At 43.2% G+C, this 17068-nt stretch overlaps 2 long non-coding RNA genes across 2 annotated transcripts; both read right to left on the reverse strand.

The window, feature by feature from the left end:
- Positions 1-960: 960 nt before the first annotated feature.
- LOC134738628 (uncharacterized) lies at positions 961-2972 on the reverse strand. The gene is made up of 2 exons (XR_010124502.1): positions 2354-2972; positions 961-2161 (listed from the first exon to the last, which is right to left on the reverse strand). It is a non-coding gene; the product is annotated as an uncharacterized LOC134738628 (long non-coding RNA).
- An 8611-nt stretch (positions 2973-11583) lies between these two features.
- On the reverse strand, positions 11584-15914 carry LOC134738627 (uncharacterized). Its single transcript, XR_010124501.1, has 3 exons — positions 13892-15914; positions 13174-13369; positions 11584-12302 (listed from the first exon to the last, which is right to left on the reverse strand). It is a non-coding gene; the product is annotated as an uncharacterized LOC134738627 (long non-coding RNA).
- Positions 15915-17068: the final 1154 nt, after the last annotated feature.

The following is a 17068-nucleotide window of genomic DNA, read 5'->3' on the forward strand; positions in this document are numbered from 1 at the left end:
TCCCAGTCCCCAGTGAAAACCATAGGTTGCCATCACCTAACTATGCATGTAATAAAGTCTTCTGCCTGCTGCTTACAGCCCAAGAACCCCCTCTCCGAGAGAATAAAATCTTTGACCATTTCCCTTTCTCACTGGAGTTTACTTGTGTCTTCTGATGAAGTGTGATGTCTCACCTATTGCCTTCCTGGGCTCAAGGATCCATGAAAAGCCGACGCCTCTTTTGGGGAAGGCTCTGCAGTGCCTTCATCTCACTAGGCTCCCCAGGAAGCTTGCGAACTTGGCTTGAGCCCTAAGCAGCCGAGTATGTGCCGGGCCTCTGCTTCTCTCTTTCAGTAAGAGGGAGAACCAAGAAAGAGACTCAAGCATGGTCTGCAGAGAAGGCATTTGTGCAAACACCAGGAGAATGAGGGGCCTGAGTTGTCTTCATTTCTCCTAAAAACATGCATTTCCTCCCAGGCCACCCTAGTGAGGGCATGAAGCACAGCGTGTGTGTGTCTGTGTGTGTGTGCATCTATATGCATGTGTATGTATGTATGTGTGTGTGTGTGTGCAGGTATATACATTTGGATGTATTTATGTATGTGCATCTGTGTGCATGTGTGTGTGCAAGTATATGCATGTGTATGTATGTGTGTGTGTGTGTGTGCATGTGTGTGTGTTGCAGGGCTTTACAGTGGACAGGATGTGGGAGGGCAGCTGCAGCTCCAAGCTGCAAGTCTTTCTGATAGAATGGTTAAGATTCCCTGGACCACAGAAAGAGTGTTTTCATTTGCACCTATTTTTATTAGCATTTAAACCTGTATTCTTCATAGCATGTAAAGTTTATGTTGTTTAACTATTAGAAACATTTACACCAGTGGTCCCCAAACTTTTTGGCACCAGAGAGCAGTTTTCTTGAAGACAACTCTTCCACGGACCTGGGAGAAGGGGAAGGGATGATTCAGAGATGATTCAAGCCCATTACATTTATTGTGTGCTTTATTTCTATGATTATTTCACTGTAACATATAATGAAATAATTACACAACTCACCATAATATAGAATTAGTGGGAGCCCTGAGCTTGTTTTCCTGCAACTACATGGTCCCATCAGGAGGTGATGGGAGATAGTCACAGATCATCAGGCATTAGGTTCTCATAAGGAGCACGCAATCTAGATCCTTGGCATGCTGAGTTCACTGTTGGGTTCTATGAGAATGTAACGGCACCACTCATGTGACAGGTGGCAGAGCTCATGTGGTAATGTGAGGGATGGGGAGCGGCTGTTTCTACAGATGAAGCTTTGCTTGCTGGCTGGCTGCTCACCTCCTGCTGTGCAGCCTGATTCCTAACAGGTGAGGACCCCTGATTTACCCAGTAAGATAAACACATTTTTATGTCAATTGAAATTTTTCACCCTGCACCACCCAAAATTACCTTGCATACCTCACCCACCCAAGGGTCCCGTAGCGCACTTTGGGAGCTGTAGACAGTAAGCCTGGAGCTCCACTGAGCATTCCATCTCTCCACCATCTGTGGGCTAACAGGCTGTGTTAGTTTCCTAGGGCTGTTTTACAGTACCACAGACTGGGCACCTTTAACAACAGAATGTTACTGTCTCACAATACTGGAGGCCATGGGTCCAAGATCAAGGTGGCATCAGGGTGGGTCCCTTCTGAGGCTGTGCAGGAAGGCTCTGTTCCAGGCCTGTCTCTTGAAGTGTGGGTGGCTGTCTTCTCCCTGTGACTCTTGGTTAAGGGTGATTCTGGCGAGGGCTGAGAAGAGGAGAGCTGGACAGAATGTTGGTAGCATATGGAGGGTGTCGGGCATGGTGTCTCATGCCTGGAATCTTAGCACTTTGGGAGGCCAAGATGGGAGGATTGTTTGAGGATGAGAGTTCAAGACCATCCTGGCCAACAGTGGGAGACCCAGTCTCTTTAAAAAATAAAAATACAGAAGGGAAAACTCATTCAGTTGAAGCCTCAGATGGCAATGAAGAACACGTTATCGGGCATTGGAGGAAAGGTGACGCTTGTCATAAAGTGACAAAGAACTTGGCTGAATTGTGCTCATGTCCTAGTGTTTTCTGGAAGGCAGAACTTGCCAGCGATGAACCTGAAATTTGGCAGAAGAAATATCTAAGCAAAGTATTGAAGGAGCAGCTTCATTCTCTTGAATGTTTCTAGAAAAATGAAAGAAAAGAGGAATGACTTAGAGACAGAACTTATAATCAAAAGGGAAGCAGAACTCAAAAATGTGGGAAATTTTTAGCCTTCTCAGCCTGCCCATATTGAAGAGATAAGAAAGTGTGTTTGGGAGAGAACACGAGGGTGTGGGTCAGGAGGCCTGCATGGATCAGGGCTGTGCTCCTCACCAGGACGATGGAAGAACGACCCTGAAGGCATTGTGTAGATCGCTCAGGCTGCACTCTCATCACAGGCCCATGGGGCCAGGGCACTGACAGCAGTACGGTTTCCAAGGAAGGCCCTGGGGCACCCTGAGGACCTTGGGGCTTGCTGCCAAGCACTCCCTGAAGTCACAGGTCCCCACATTCTGGTGTGGCACTGCCTGACTGCGCCAAGTGTTGCTTAATGGGCTCCTGTCCAGGGGGGATGTGATGTCACCGCCCCAGAGGACACAGGCAGAAAACCCTTTGGCAGCATCCATGTGGTGCTAATTCTGCAGGTGTACAGATTTTGCTTTTCCCTTATAGAAATGGTGGAGTCAATGAAGAAATTAGCAGGGATGGATGTGGAGCTGACAGCTGAAGAAAGAAACCTCCTATCTGTTACATATAAGCACGTGATTGGAGCTACAAGAGCCTCCTGGAGAATAATCAACAGCCTTGAACAGAAAGAAGGAAACAAGGGAGGATAAGAGAAGGGAAAAATGATTTGGAAATACCGGCAAATGGTGAGACTGTTGTACCACAGTCCCCCCTTATCCACAGTTTGAGTTACCAGTGTGGTACAGTACAATAAGATATTTTGAGAGAAAAAGAGACTATGTTCTTGTAACTTCTATTAGAGTATAATTGTTCTGGTATTAATCTTTTACTGTGCCTAGTTATAAATTAAACTTTACCATGAGTTTGTATGTATAGAACAAAAGATAGTATATATAAGGTTTGGTATTATCCATGGTTTCAGCGTATCCACTGGGGCATCTCAGAATGGATCCCTCTCAGATAAAAGGGAACTACTGTATTTTCAAGAAAAATGATGAATGTTTTGGGTTAAATTTGTCCCATTCTCCTTTTTATTGAGAGACTCAGGTTTTTTTATCCAATGTCATAGTTTTTAATCTTTGGATTTATACAACAGAAATTATCTGGGAGAAGGAGGTTGTTGTTAACTGAATATGTCCTAATTTTTGCCTTTTATCTTTATGGTTTTAGAAAATGTCTCTGAAAAGGGAGGCTTGTTTCTTTTGAGTGTCTGGCTTAGTTCTCAGGGTATGTCTGTCAGTAATTTGGCCATAGTCATTGGCATTTGAGGTCACAGCCTAGTGCTCACTTGACTGTATATGTAGTACACATTTTATATCTTGGTAGATTTTTTGTCTTTTGCTCACGTGGATTAGGCTACAGAATATCCCAGGGCAGAGGTGAATAACTTTTTCTCCTGGAAGCTGCAGCAGTGGGCAAAAAAAGTGAGACCCTGTCCCTAAAAATAAAGTTGTAAGCTGGGGTTGATGTTATCATTACCATGAAATATGTTGGGTCAAAGAATTTTGATGACCAATAGACAAGTTTTGTGTCCCAGAGGAATGAGGAAGTAACTGATACATTGGGAGAAGATGTGAAAAGTTCGAGTCTGGATGTCTTAGATGAGGTACAGGCATAAAAAAGGAAAGAAGAAAAGAGAGAGAGAGAAAGAGAAAGAAAAGAAAGAAGAAAGAGAAAGAAAGAAAGAAAGAAAGAAGGAAAGAAAGAAAGAAAGAAAAAGAAAGAAAGAAGGAAGGAAAGGAAGAAAGGGAGAGAGAAAGAGTGTAGATGTCTTGTTGAGTCCCTAAGTATAAACAAGAAGAGAAAAGAAACTAAAAGAGGAAGCCATGGCCAAGAGTGGAGCATTACAGTGTATGACTTCTAGTATGGAGCAGCACAGTTAGGGGTATGGACATGTGCAAGTCTTCGAGTAGAAAGCAAAGAACTCTGTTGAGTGGAACGTGGCCACACCATACCTTGGTGTGATCTCAGGTATTGGATAGGTTGGCTGTAGATAGTCGGTGAATGTGGGATAAGGACCTAGAGATCTATTGATGACAGAAACTGAGAAATGGAAAGTAGAATATCGGCTTGTGAGGAGGAAAGATTTGGAGTAACAGGAGAGCAGTCATTGAGTATGTGAGGAGCTAGGAGAACATGGAAACCTTTCATCTCCTACAGCAGTCTCTATTTGAAAAGTCATCAGGAAGATAGTTGATTCAGAAAACTGTTTTGCTTAGCTAAGATAAGAATGCTATTATGGAAGAAAGAGCGAGAGAATGTTTTACAGTGGAAAGGAGGTTCCAGGGGCATGAGAGGAACCTAGAAAGGTTCAACAGTAGTGCCATGAGTTCATAGAAAATAGGAAGCAAGTGGCTGGGCACAGTGGCTCACACCTGTAATCCCAGCACTTTGGGAGGCCGAGGTGGGTGGATCACAAGGTCAGGAGATTGAGGCCATCTTGGCTAACATGGCAAAACCCCGTCTCTACTAAACATACAAAAAAAAAAAAAATTAGCCTGGCATGGTGGTAGTGCCTGTAGTCCCAGCAACTTGGGAGGCTGAGGCAGAGAATGGTGTGAACCCGGGAGGTGGAGGTTGCAGTGAGCTGAGATTGTGCCATTGCACTCCAGCCTGAGGGACAAAGCAAAACTCTGTCTCAAAAAAAGAAAAAGAAAAAAAAAGGAAGCAAGTTGGGTATGTGCGTTTAGAGGTGCTGTACATTTTCAGCATTATAAATGAATAGAGATGAGTAGCAATAGTTTTTTTGGTCCATAGATTTTTGGTATCTTAACTAGTTTTGGATCTCTTCCACTAAAGGGATTGCTGGTTGTACATTGTTAGGAGTGTAAGTACTGAAGGCAAACTGCCTGGGTTTGAATTTTGTTCTGTCCCTTGCACCCTGCCTGGCTTCAAATCCTAGCTCTGCTTATTAAGTTCTTTTAAGAGGATGATCTTTGAGCAAATGTCTTAGCTTGTTTTCCCAAGTAAATGGACACAATAGTTGCTATCTTGTGAAATAGTCATGTAATTGACCAGCATTTACCAAGTTGCATCAGTGTTTAGTTTTAGTCATTGGTGATTCTGCAATTGGACTGTGATGGGGTGTTGGGGTAGGGGGTGGTGTGTGTGTGTAGCACTTAATTGCATGCAAAAAGGAAAAGATACTTTTGCTAACCGAGAGGCAGCTTTTCTCTGCCTTTGTGTCAAAAGTGAAGAAGTGAGTTTGGAGAGGGATACGAATTCTCTGTATTACTAAGTTCTCTTCCACAAAACCAGAGGTAGATATAAATGTGTAATAATTTACAGAATTTCTAGACTGAAACAATACGATTTTTTAAAATTTATTTTTATTTTTTTCAGGTTGAGACTGAGCTAAAGTTAATCTGTGGCAACATGCTGGATGCACTGGACAAACACCTCATTCCAGCAGCTAACACTGGCAAGTCAAAGGTTTTCTGTTATGAAATGTAGGGTCTATACTAGAAAGGAAAAGGTAAGATTAAAAGTTGGCCATTTTAGAATCATGACTTTCTTCTATGTAGGTTTCTGACTTTTATTTAAAAATAATTGTTTAATGTTAGAAGGATAGTCAATGTTGGAATAAAAAGATGGTCAGGCTATTATAAAAATGCATTAGCTTTTGCTTTACTTATTTATATTCTTTTGCTTTCATGGGACCTATCTCACTCCCCTCCCCCAAATGGCCACACATTTCACAGTTGTGGCCGAATGTTTCATGGAGAAATTTTATTTTATGATTAATACACTTGTGCCATTTCTTGGAACCACTTGCTTGTTTAATTCTAGTCTATCAAATGATAATTTTGTTGATATTTAGAGGCTCCTCAGTTAATTTCTGTGGGATTTTTGGTTATATTTAATAAGGAAAATAATAGGAAATGTCTAAGAAAAAAAGAAAGCCAATTATTCCTTAGAGTGTTTAAAATTATTGAAGTACACTTGTTAGTTGTTAGTATAGAACCTACATTTCATAATAGAAAACCTTGGACTTGCCAGTGTTAGCTGCTGGAATGAGGTGTTTGTCCAGTACATCCAGAACGTCGCCAGAGATTAACTTCAGCTCAGTCTCAACCTGAAAAAATAAAAATAAATTTAAAAAAACGGATGGTTTCAGTCTAGACATTCTGTAAATTATTACACATTCTATGTACCTCTGATTTTGAGGAAGAGAGCTTAGTATTGAACAGAATTCATTTCCCTGTCCAAACTCCCTTCTTCCATTTTGACGCAAAAGCAGGGAAAAGCTGCCTCTCAGTTATCAAAAGTATCTTTTCCTTTCTGCATGAAATTAAGTGCTACACACACACACCACCCCCCACCCTAAAACCTCCTCACAGTCTGACTACAGAATCACCAATGACTGAAACTGAACACTGACACAACTTAGTAAATGCTGGTCAATTACATGACTATTTCACAAGGTAGCAACTACTGTGTCCATTTACTTGGGAAAATAGAAGCTAAGACATTTGCTCAAAGATCATCCCCTTAAAAGAACTTAATAAGCAAAGCTAGGATTTGAAGCCAGGCAGGGTGCAAGGGACAGAACAAAATTCAAACCCAGGCAGTTTGCCTTCAGTACTTAACATTCCTAACAACGTTCAACAGGCAATCCCTTTAGTGGAAGAAATCCAAAACTAAGATACCAAAAATCTGTCCACCAAACTAACTATTGCTAGTCATCTCTATTCATTTATAATGCTGAAAACGTACAACATCTCTAAAAGCACATACCCAGTTTGCTTCCTTTTTTGTTGCTGCTTTTTTGAGATGGAGTCTCACTCTGTCGCTCAGGCTGGAGTGCAGTGGCAGGACCTCGGCTCACTACAAGCTCCGCCTCCCGGGTGCACACCTTTCTCCTGCCTCAGCCTCCCAAGCAGCTGGGGCCATAGGCGCCCGCCACCATGCCTGGCTAACTTTTTTGTATTTTTAGTAGAGGCAGGGTTTCACTGTGTCAGCCAGGATGGTCTCAATCTCCTGACGTTGTGATCTACCCATCTCAGCCTCCCAAAGTGCTGGGATTACAGGCGTGAGCCACTGTGCCAGCTACATTTTATGTATTTGGCACACATTGGTTAGCCATTGAACTTGTGATGGATAGTGGGAATGACCAGGGCCCCTCCAGGCAAGGCTTGGAGCAGAGGGCCCTCCTTTATGGGCTGGACTCACCAGTGCAGCTGCTTACCTGTGACTAACCACCAAGGCTCAAGGTGATGCTAAGGTGCTGATTTGCTGGAACTCTGAGCTGTGCCTGTGCCTCCTTGGGCTCTGGGAGATTTTTTTCTTTTAGCAGTATTTTATGGAGATATTGTCTAGGTAGAATAAAATGTAGATCCTGGTTTTCTGTTTGAGTTTTGTTTTGTTTTGTTTGGAGACAGGTTCTTGCTCTGTCACCGAACCTGGAGTGCAGTGGCATGATCACAGCTCTCACTGTGGCCTCAACCTCCCAGGCTGAAGCAGTCTTCCTGCCTCAGCCTCCCTGTAGCTTGGACTACAGGCATGCACCACCATGCCCCACTGATTTTTTTGATTTTTAGTAGAGACCAGGTTTTGCTATGCTGCCCAGGCTGGTCTCGAACTCCTGGGCTCAAGCAATCCTCCTGCCTCAGCCTACAAAAGTGCTGAATTACAGGCGTCAGCCGCTGCACCCAGCCTCAGCCTGTTTTTAATGGAGGCAAACACCTGTGCAACCACCACCCAGAACCAGATCCAGAACATTTCCAGCCTCTGGAGGACTCCTTTGTGCCTCTCCCAGTCAGTGACCCCCAAGGGTGATGCCATTATGGCCTGTTGTTCAACTTGACTCAAATGGAATTCTCACAGCATGTGTCTGTTTGGATCTGGCTTCTTCCCCTCAGTTGGGAGGCCCATTGATGTTTCCTGTGACTTAGCTCCTTATTATTGCTGAAGGCCACTCTGTTGTATGAAAACCACAATTCATTTCTCCTTTCTCCTGTTGGTGACCATTTGCGTTGTTTCCAGCCTGGGGCTATGATGAGTAAAGCTGTTAAAAACAGACAAATATATTTTCCTTTCTCTTGGGTAATTTTTTAGTAGAAAAGCCAGAACATGGATGTAGATATATGACTGTATTACAACTCACCAAGCAGTTTTTCTTTCTATTTTTTAATTTTTTGAGACAGAGTCTTGCTCTATTGCCCAGGCTGGAGTGCAGTGGCATGAGGACACTTCACTGCAGCCTTGGCCTCCTGGGGTTAAGTGAGCCTCCCACCTCAGCCTCCCATGGAGCTGGGACCACAGGTGTGCACCATCACAATCGGCTCACTTGTTTTTTAAATTATATGCAGAGACAGGGTCTTCCTATCTTGCCCAGGCTGGTCTCAAGGCTCCTGGACTCAAGTGATCCTCCCACCTCAGCCTCTCAAAGTGCTGGGATTACAGGTGTGAGCCACCACACCCTGCCTGTTTTTCTAAATTGGATTATTTTACACTCCAGTCTGCTATGAATGAGAGTTCCAGTTGTTCCATATCCCAATCAATTGGCGATTGCCTACAAATGATGTGGCATGATGAAATTGTTCCTGGTGTCCATGGTGTCTGAGAAGACTGCAAAGAATTTCCCTTCCGTTCTCTCCTTTCTGTTCCCCCTGTACTGTCTACTCCTTAAATTGGTCAAATTCTACTTGATCCAGGAACATAATGGAGCTGGAGAGTGCAGATGACACACATGGCCTCAGTCCATGGGAGCATCTCAAAGGAATTCATCTGCAAATTGCAGTGCATCTAGACAGAGCACAAGAAGGAAGAGAAGTGCAGACTCATGTATGGCCCAGGGGCACCTTCCATCCCCTCATGCCTGTATGACCTTTACCCACCCATCCCCTATCATGTCCCTGCTCTGGAGGGTGGATCACGAGGTCAGGAGTTCACCACCAGCCTGGGCAACACCGTGAAAGCCTGTCTCTACTAAAATACAAAAAATTAGCTGGGGGTGGTGGTGTGCGCTTGTAGTCCCAGCTACCTGGGAGGCTGAGGCAGGAGAATTGCTTGAACCCAGGAGGCGGAAGTTGCAGTGAGCCGAGATCATGCCACTGCATTCTAGCCTGGGTGACAAAGCGAGACTCCGTCTCAAAAAAAAAAAAAAAAGAAAAGAAAAGAAAAAAGAAAACAGGTTCTGGCTTAAATGGGGATTTTGTAACTTGCTGTCTCAGAGGCAGATTCCTGATGACTAATGGGGTGATTTTTTTTTTTTTTTGAGACGGAGTTTTGCTCTTGCTGCCCAGGCTAGAGTGCAATGGCGTGATCTTGGCTCACTGCAACCTCTGCCTCCTGGGTTCAAGCGAGATGGGGTTTCTGCATGTTGGTCAGGCTGGTCTTGAGCTCCTGACCTCAGGTGACCCACCCGCCTTGGCCTCCCAAATGGCTTGAACATGGGAGGCAGAGGTTGCAGTGAACTGAGATCGTGCCACTGCACTCCAGCCTGGGCGACAAGAGCGAGACTCAGTCTCAAAAAAAAGAAAAAAGAAAAAGAAATAAAAAAAAAACATGATTGTTATTTTATCAATCTTCAGCAGCTTTTCATTGCCTACAGAATGGAGTCTCAGTTCCTCAGGTTGGCATTCCACAATCTGATCCCAAAATGTGAATCTACACTTAAACCACTCACTACTCAAACTTCATTCTAACCATTGTTCCTGAATGTTCTGTGTGTTATGCCTATCTTGACATCAATACTCCAACCTTTACCTATCTACATTCTGTTCGCTTCATTTCTCCGAGTTCCATCTGTCTTTCAGAGTAGTGTGCTAGCTCTGTGTGTCACACAGAAATGAATTTTACAATGTAGAAATCCTGTACTCATTTGCAGTACAATTTGACAATACATGTCAATAACCATAGGAATGTTCAAATCCTTGGGCTCAGAAATCCCACTCCTGAGAATTTATTCTTTAATAAATGGAAATAGAGGAAAGTTTAAGTCCATTATGATACATGTACTTAATAAAATAGGATACAGCTATTTAAAATTATAACTAGAAGCACTATATAGCTTATGAGAAATTAAAGAAAAACAGAGAATAAAATTGTGATTAAATCTGGAAACCTGGAAAGGGAACTAGAGAAACAGTTGATTTGTGAGGTGGTGAGAGGTTACGTGATCCTTTTTCTTTTATTTGGATTCCCTTGATGTCATCCTTTTTTTTTTTTTTTTTTTTTGATACGCAGTCTCCCTCTGTTGCCCAGGCTGGAGGGGCAGTGGCGCAATCTCAGCTCATGGCAACCTCCACCTCCACTTCCTGGTTTCAAGTGATTCTCTGGCCTCAGACTCCCAAAATGCTGGGATTGCAGGCATGAGCCACTGCGCCCGGCCCCTTGTTCCCTTGTTGCCATCTTAACACTGTTCTTATGATATATAATTGTGATCTATAATTGCTGTTCTTTGGCACGGTGGCTCACACCTGTAATCCCAACACTTTGGGAGGCCAAGGTGGGCAGATCACCTGAGGTCAGGAGTTTGAGACCAGCCTGACCAACATGGTGAAACCCCTTCTCTACTGAAAATACAAAAATTATTTGGGCGTTGTGGCGTGTGCCTGTAGTCTTAGCTACTCGGGAGGCTGAAGCAAAAGAATTGCTTGAACCAGGGAGGTGGAGGTTGCAGAGAGCTGAGATCATGCCACTGCACTCCAGCCTGAGCGACACAGCAGACTCAGTCTCAAAAATAAATAAATAAATAAATAAATAAATAAATAAATAAATAATAAAAAATTGCTTTAAAGAATAATGTAGATTTCTTATTTAAAATATCTGATCAGACCCATGAATTGAATCTTTCTCCTCATAAGAGTTCTTAGCATTGGCTGGGTGTGGTGGCTCAGGCCTGTAATCCCAGGACTTTGGGAGGCCAAGGCAGGCAGATCACCTGAGGTCAGGAGTTTGAAGCCAGCCTGGCCAACATGGTGAAACCCTATCTCTACTAAAAACACAAAAATTAGCCAGGCGTGGTGGCGTGTGCCTGTAATCCCAGGTACTTGGGAGGCTGAGGCAGGAGAATCACTTGAACCCAGGAGGTGGAGGTTGCAGTGAGCCAAGATCATACCACTGCATTCCAGCCCAGGCAAGAGAGTGAGACTCTGTCTCCAAAAAAAAAAAAAAAAAAAAGAGTTCTTAGAGTTTAGCAAGGTTGCAAGATACAAGGTCAATATACAAAAATTAATTCTATTCCTATGTACTTGCAATGAAATTTTATTAACTGAAAAATTAATTGAAATTTTATAAAGTACCATGTACAATACCAACCCAAATTAAAATAGGGATAAATATAACAAAAATGGGCAATATTTTTTGCAAAAAACTATAAAACACTGATCACAGAAATTAACAAGACCAAGATCAATGGAAAGATATGCCATGTTCAAAGACTGGAAGATTCAATATTCACATTTGAATTGATCTATAGATTCAGTGCAATTCCAATTAAAATCTTAGTGGGCTTTTTTGGTAGAAATTGATAAGCTGATTTAAAAATTTATATGGAAAAGCAAAGTACCTGGAATAGCTAAAACAATTTTGATTAAAAAAGAACAAAGTTGAAGGACTCACACTACTTGATCACAAGACTTACTATAAAGCTGGACAGTGATCAAGACAGTGTGGTATTGATATAAGGGTAGATATAGATCCATGGAACAGAATTGGGAATCCAGGAATAGACCCACACATCTATGGTCCTTTTTTTTTTTTTTTTTTTTCTGAGAGAGGGTCTTGCTGTGTTACCCATGGTGGAGGGCAGTGGTGTGATCTTGGTTCACTGCAACCTCCACCTCCTGGGTTCAAGTGATTCTCCTGCCTCAGACTCCTGAGTGGCTGGGATTACAGGCACCCACAACCACTCCTGACTAATTTTTGTTTTTTTTTTTTCAGTAGAAATGGGATTTCACCATGTTGGCCAGGCTGGTCTCCAACTCCTGACCTTAAGTAATCTGCCTACCTTGGGCTCCGAAGTGCTGGGATTACAGGCTTGAGCCACCATGCCCCACCTGATCTATTGCTTTTTAACAAAGTTCCAAAATAATTCAATAGGAAAAAGATAGTCTCTTCAACAAATGGTTCTGGGATATTCAACATCTACCTGCAAAAACAAACAAACAAACAAAAACTGATTCTTTTCCACATTTTAAAAATTAGCCCCAAATTTACGATTTTTAGGGAATAGATTAGAGGCTGAAATGTAAACTCTAAAACATCTAGTAGACAGTCTTGTGACCTTGGGGTAGGGAAAGATTTTATAGATAGGCTGTAAAAAGTATAAATCAGGAATTTTTTTTTTTTGAGACGGAATCTCAAAATTAACAAAATTTCTAACGTTGTTAGAAAATAAAAAGACAAGCCAAAAAATAACAGAGCAAACTGGGAGAAAAAACTTGCAAAGCTATAGCTGATCAAGGATATACAAACAACACTTTACCCATATATTTACCCATAATATACAAATAATGTTTTCTTTTTTTTGAGACAGAGTCTCACTCTGTTCCCCAGGCTGGAGTGCAGTGGCATGATCTCAGCTTACTGCAACCTCTGCCTCCAGGGTTCAAGCAATTCTCTGCCTCAGCCTCCCGAGTAGCTGAGATTACAGGCTCCCGCCACCACACCTGGTTAATTTTTGCATTTTTTCATAGAGACAGAGCTTCACCGTCTTGGCTAGGCTGGTCTTGAATTCCTGACCTCGTGATCCACCTGCCTCAGCCTCTCAAAGTGCTGGGATTACAGGCAGGAGCCACCTCACCTGGCCAACATTTTCAATTCAATAGATTAAAAGAAGGCAACCCCCACCCCACTCAATGGACAAAAGAGTTGAAAGGACACTTTGAAAAATAAGAGAAACAAGTGTTTAACAAATATATAAGAAGCTGCCTTTCACCATAATTTACTAGGTAAAGGCAAATTTAAGCCACACTATAGTGACACACCTACTAGAATGGCTAAAATGTTTTGAAACTTACAATACCAAGTCCTGGGGAGGATGTAGAGCAACTGGAACTCTTAGACATTGCTGATGGGAAAGCAAATAGTATATTCTCTTTGGAAGACAGTGTGCCATCTCCTTCGGAAGTTGGGCATACATTTTCCATACAACTCAGCAATCCTACTCCAAGGTGTTTTCCCAAAATAAATGAAAGCGTATTTCCATACAAAGAACTGTTAACAAATGTATACCAGATTTATTTATAACCACCACAAACTGGAAACAATCCAAATGTCTATCAACTAAGGATGGATAAACAAATTGTAACACATCCATGCAATGAAGTGCTACATGGCGATAAAAAGGAATGAACTACCAATACATTCAATGACATACATAAATCTCAAAACATCATGGTAAGTGATTGAAGTCACACTCAAAAGGCTATATGTAATATTATTTCATTTATTTGACATTCTGGAAAATCAAAACCAAAGGGACAGAAACAAGATTAATGATTGCCAGAAAATGGAAGTGAGGATACGGGATTGGGTACAAAGGAGCCTGAGAGAACTTTTGGGGGTGATGGATATGTTCCATATCTTGATTGTGGTGGTGGCTATGTGACGCTGTACATTTTTGAAAACTCATTAAAACATACTCTGAAAAAGAGTACACTTTAACTCCATGTAAATTATGTCCCCATAAATCTGATTCCAAAATTGAATTCTGCATACTGACAGCATTGGCATTACCTGCGATGTTGTAAGAAATGCTGAACCACAAACTCCATCTGCATGCAGACCTTGTGTTGTAGGTCAGCTTCCTCAGGAAACAGGCCCTGAGATTCTGAAATCTGCATACAAGAGGTTTATTAAGGGGAGATCTTAGAGGGAACAGAAGTAGGATTGAGTCGATCTGCAGTGCAATTCGACAGAAGCCTCAGCTGAGCCTTACAGGGACCTCTGGAGCTGGAATTAGCTTCAGGGTGGGCCCTCTCATCAAGCAGTCATTGGATGTGACTGCCCCCAAGGTGTGACCTTGGTTGGGCAAGGTGGTTCTCTTTAGCTGAAAGAAATTTCCAGAGAATGACTCAGCTGAGAACCGTCAGCTGCCAACACTCCCGGCAGCTGGGTAAATGAGGGCCTCCATCCTGAAAAGAGAATCTGGGCAACTCACCACAGCACCCACTACAGTGCACTCCTTGCACCTTTTGAGTCCACTTGTTTCATAGAATAAGTTCACTCCATCTTGGAAGAGCTCCTTCAGTGTTCTTATTGGTCTCTTTTCCTAAGGAAACTTGTAAAGACAGTGGGATGAACCACATCCTTGCCCCCACCAATACCACAGCTGGTGTCAAGGTCACAATCAATACTCATCATCTTCCTTCTCTACTGCCCATTCCAGATTACCTCCACCCTCAACCAGCACCTCTTCTGGTCTAACTGGCCTATCTGAGAGATGGACCCTGATCCTTTTCCATGAGCAGTAGGAGTCCCTGATTATTATATCTTTCTTTCTCCAACTGTGATGCTGCATTTGTCCGTTACTGTCAAGATTGAGCAGGGGATGCCAGGTGCAGTGGCTCACACCTGTAATCCCAGCACTTTGGGAGGCCAAGGTGGGTGGATCACTTGAGATCGGGATTTCAAGACTAACCTGGCCAACATGGTGAAACTCCGTCTCTACAAAAAATACAAAAATTAGCCAGGTGTGGTGGCAGATGCCTGTAATCCCAGCTACTTGAGAGGCTGAGGCAGGAGAATTGCTTGAACCTGGCGGGTGGAGGTTGCAGTGGGCCGAGATCATGCCACCGCACTCCAGCCTGGATGACAGAGTGAGACTCTGTCTCAAAAAAAAGATTGACAGGGGAATATCAAGAGAAACCCCAGTGGATTACTTGGGTGCCAGACTTACTCTTCCCTGCCTCCATCATGTGACAGCAGTCCTATCTCCTCCTGATGAGGGCAATTCCTCCTGACAGGATGATGACTCATTTCCTTGCCTGCTGGTATCCTGGTATAAAGTACCTAATGTGACTGACAGTTTACTAGAACTCTTGTGTCCCCTGGTGGAAATATTTTCCCTCTGGGAATGAAGACTTCTAGAGCCACAGAACCTAGAAGCACAAATTCCCTAAATGAGCTGTTGGGAGGGATGATAAACAGCCACTCCTACTTCTACCCTTTGGTTCCCAGACTCACATATTCTACCGTTTTAGGGACACAGCACTATATAACGGGCACTGATTTAGGGTATATACTGCATTCTGTAGGATGCCATCTATTAACTCTAAGCTGGTGTCTCAGCTGGCTTTCAAAGGCCATCCCATTACTGTCAGGCCAGATGTCTCCGGGTAGCATGGAATACAATAGGACCTATGGATCCCATGGTAAAGTGTCCTACTGACATACCTCCTTTACTGTTAAGTGGATCCCTTGAGCCAATACAATGTTTTACGGGTTCCCATCATGGTGGGCAAAGCACTATAAACCCTTGGACAGTGGTGCTGGATGAGGCAACAGAAGTAAGAAAGGAAAATCTAGCCAGGTGAGGTGGCTCACGCCTGTAATCTCAGCACTTTGGGAGACCAAGGTGGGTGGATCACCTGAGGTCAGAAGTTCGAGACCACCCTGACCAAAATGGTGAAACTCCATCTTTACTAAAAATACAAAAAAAAAAAAAAATTAGCCAGGCGTGGTGGCATGCACCTGTAGTCCCAGCAACTTGGGAGGCTGAGACAGGAGAATTTCTTGAACCCAGGAGGCGGAGGTTGCAATGAGCCGAGACTGTGCCACTACACTCCAGCCTGGGCAACAGAGAGGACCCCATCTCAAAAAAAAAGAAAAAACAAAAAGAAAGAAAGGAAAATCAATATCCAAGATATATGTTGATTGCCAAGAAGACAAGTCATTGCCCCTTTTAGGATAGTAGGGGCAATCAATAATGTGGTTGCTTGGTCTCCTTAAGGCATAATGTGATATCAAGGGCTTACTGTTGGTCTCTGTTGCTTGCAGACCGAACATTCAGCACTAGCATAATTTACAGCAGCCTTTATAAATGACGTTGGGCCCTTGAGTAGCTTCTATCCTTTCCAATGTGGATACTCACTACTATGGACTAAATGTTTATTTTCCCCCAAAATGTGTATGTAGGAGCCCTAGCCCCCAGTATGGCTGTATTTGGAGATGGGGCCTCTAAGGAAGTAATTAAGATTAAGTGAACTCATAATGGTGGGGCCCTGATCCAAAAGGATTAGTGCCCTTATAAGAGACATGGAGAGCACTTTTCTTGAATGTGCCCGCCCTCCCTTCCACCTCCCATGCACTGAAGAAAGGGCATGTGCCTACACAGGATGAAGGCAGCCATCTGCAACCAGACACCAACCCTGCTGGCAGTTTGATTTTTGGACTTTCTCCAGAACTGTGAGAAAACAAATTTCTGTTGTTTAAGCCACATTTTTTGTGGTATTTTGCTGTAGCCTAAGTGGATTAATAAACTCCATTTATGAGCACACTGTGCCAGCCCTGTGGTGACTGGTAGCAGCTGGCTGGGTCATTCTGCCTAGTGCACTCCTGTTGTTCAGTGCCTCTCCCACAGTGGCTGCTAGGAGCAGGCATTAGCATGTGATGCAAAGATCTTCACATTTCATGCCCGTTCCTGTAGATCTGTGGATCTATATCACCCCATACCCCCAGGCCTCCCATATTCTAATATTTCTCCTCCCAGGCCTCTGAGCAACCAATGAAGCCATTCACTACTGCCATGAGCTCATATATACTTTTGCCTTGAGCCATGTGTCTCTCTCTACACAAAGCAGATGATCAGCACACTCCCCAAATCTCTAAACATTGGGAGGATTTCCTGTCACTCCTTATTTCAGGGCTAGTCCTGAGAGGGACTGTAGTTAGCAGAGTTTGTTTTCAGCTTGT

Source organism: Pongo pygmaeus, chromosome 19 (assembly GCF_028885625.2).
Source record: "Pongo pygmaeus isolate AG05252 chromosome 19, NHGRI_mPonPyg2-v2.0_pri, whole genome shotgun sequence".
Taxonomy (NCBI): Eukaryota; Metazoa; Chordata; class Mammalia; order Primates; family Hominidae; genus Pongo; species Pongo pygmaeus.